Raw genomic sequence first — 2,306 nt, forward strand, 5'->3', positions numbered from 1 at the left:
TGGGGGAGTCCCCTCTGTGTGTGGGGGTGGGGGGGGGGGGAGTCCCTCTGTGTGTGGGGGTGGGGGGGGGGGGGGGGGGAGTCCCTCTGTGTGTGTGGGGGGGGGGGGGGGGGGGGGGAGTCCCTCTGTGTGTGGGGGGGGGGGGGGGGGAGTCCCTCTGTGTGTGGGGGGGGGGGGGGGGGGGGGGGGGAGTCCCTCTGTGTGGTGGTGGGGGGGGGGGGGGGGGGGGAGTCCCTCTGCGTGTGGGGGGGGGGGGGGGGGGAGAGTCCCTCTGCGTGTGTGGGGGGGGGGGGGGGGGGGGGGGGGAAGTCCCTCTGTGTGTGGTGTGGGGGGGGGGGGGGGGGGGAGTCCCTCTGTGTGTGTGGGGGGGTGGGGGGGGGGGGGGGGGGGAGTCCCTCTGTGTGTGTGTGGGGGGGGGGGGGGGGAGTCCCTCTGTGTGGTGGTGCGGGGGGGGTGGGGGGGGGGGGGGGAGTCCCTCTGTGTGGTGGGGGGGGGGGGGGGGGGGAGTCCCTCTGTGTGTGGGGGGGGGGGGGGGGGGAGTCCCCTCTGTGTGTGTGGGGGGGGGGGGGGGGGAGTCCCTCTGTGTGTGGGGGGGGGGGGGGGTCCCTCTGTGTGTGTGGGGGGGGGGGGGGGGGGGAGTCCCTCTGTGTGTGTGTGGGGGGGGGGTCCCTCTGTGTGTGGGGGGGGGGGGGGTCCCTCTGTGTGTGGGGGGGGGGGGCGAGTCCCTCTGTGTGTTGGGGGGGGGGGGGGGGGGCGAGTCCCTCTGTGTGGGGGGGGGGGGGGGGCGAGTCCCTCTGTGTGGGGGGGGGGGGGGGCGAGTCCCCTCTGTGTGGGGGGGGGGGCGGGGGGGGGGCGAGTCCCTCTATGTGGGGGTGGGGGGGGCGAGTCCCTCTGTGTTGGGGGGGGGGGGGGCGAGTCCCTCTGTGTGGGGGGGGGTGGGGAGTCCCTCTGTGTGGGGGGGGGGGTGGGGAGTCCCTCTGTGTTTGTGTGTGTGGGGGGGGGGGGGGGGGGGGGAGTCCCTCTGTGTGTGGGGGGGGGGGGGGGGAGTCCCTCTGTGTGTGGGGGGGGGGGGGGGGGGAGTCCCTCTGTGTGTGGGGGGGGGGGGGGGGGGGGGAGTCCCTCTGTGTGGGGGGGGGGGGGGGGGGGAGTCCCTCTGTGTGGGGGGGGGGGGGGGGGGGGAGTCCCTCTGTGTGGGGGGGGGGGGGGGGGGAGTCCCTCTGTGTGGGGGGGGGGGAGTCCCTCTGTGTGGGGGGGGGGGGGAGGGGGAGTCCCTCTGTGTGTGTGTGTGTGTGTGTGGGGGGGGGGGGGGGAGTCCCTCTGTGTGGGGGGGGGGGGGGGGGGGAGTCCCTCTGTGTGGGGGGGGGGGGGGGGGGGGGGGAGTCCCTCTGTGTGTGTGTGTGTGTGGGGGGGGGGGGGGGAGTCCCTCTGTGTGTGGGGGGGGGGGGGGGGGAGTCCCTCTGTGTGGGGGGGGGGGGGGGAGTCCCTCTGTGTGGGGGGGGGGGGGGGGGAGTCCCCTCTGTGTGTGTGTGTGTGGGGGGGGGGGGGGGGGGGGGGAGTCCCTCTGTGTGGGGGGGGGGGGGGGGGAGTCCCTCTGTGTGGGGGGGGGGGGGGGGGGGGGAGTCTCCCGGTGTGGGAGGGGTGTAGGCGGGGGGATTGGGGAGGCCCGGGCTCTGACGCCTGTCACGGATCATCACTCACCCGGCTCAGAGCGCTCCAGCCGCGGCCGCCGCCGCTGCTCCCGGTCGTGCCAGCCCCTCGCTCCGGTGCGGCCCGTGCCCGGCTAACGCTCCGGATCCCGAGCCGTGGCCCCGTTTCCCGGGTAACGGTCTCTCACTCCCCCCCTCAACGCTCCGGTACCACCGCCATCTTACACTACGGCTACCCCCCCGGGCCGGCGCCGCCAAACCCAACGCGATTTCAAAACGCACTCGACCCAGCCGCCACGGCACGCATGCGCGCCCTGCTGGGGCGGGGACTCACTGGTTCAAGCTCAGTCTCTGAGCCGGCCCGCCTATAGGGGGCGCTAGGAACTGGCCTCAGCGCTCCTGGGCTGGGGAGGGAGAATCCAGCCCCAACTCCTGGTCACTCCCCATGGACCATCCAGGAGTGACTGCATGGAGAATCCAGCCCCAACTCCTGGTCACTCCCCATGGACTTCCAGGAGTGACTGCATGGAGAATCCAGCCCCAACTCCTGGTCACTCCCCATGGACCATCCAGGAGTGACTGCAGGGGAGAATCCAGCCCCAACTCCTGGTCACTCCCCATGGACCATCCAGGAGTGACTGCAGGGAGAATCCAGCCCCA

The 2,306-nt window shown here is 74.8% G+C and overlaps 1 protein-coding gene across 1 annotated transcript in view; it reads right to left on the minus strand.

Moving 5' to 3' along the window:
- Positions 1 to 1,918, minus strand: part of LOC137334324 (E3 ubiquitin-protein ligase RNF123) — a 370,362-nt gene extending 368,444 nt beyond the window's left edge. The window contains exon 1 of the mRNA XM_067999016.1: positions 1,699 to 1,918. The gene's annotated coding sequence lies outside the window, so the exon portion shown is untranslated. The remainder of the gene's footprint in view (positions 1 to 1,698) is intronic.
- Positions 1,919 to 2,306: the final 388 nt, after the last annotated feature.

Source organism: Heptranchias perlo, chromosome 17 (genome assembly GCF_035084215.1).
Source record: "Heptranchias perlo isolate sHepPer1 chromosome 17, sHepPer1.hap1, whole genome shotgun sequence".
Taxonomy (NCBI): Eukaryota; Metazoa; Chordata; class Chondrichthyes; order Hexanchiformes; family Hexanchidae; genus Heptranchias; species Heptranchias perlo.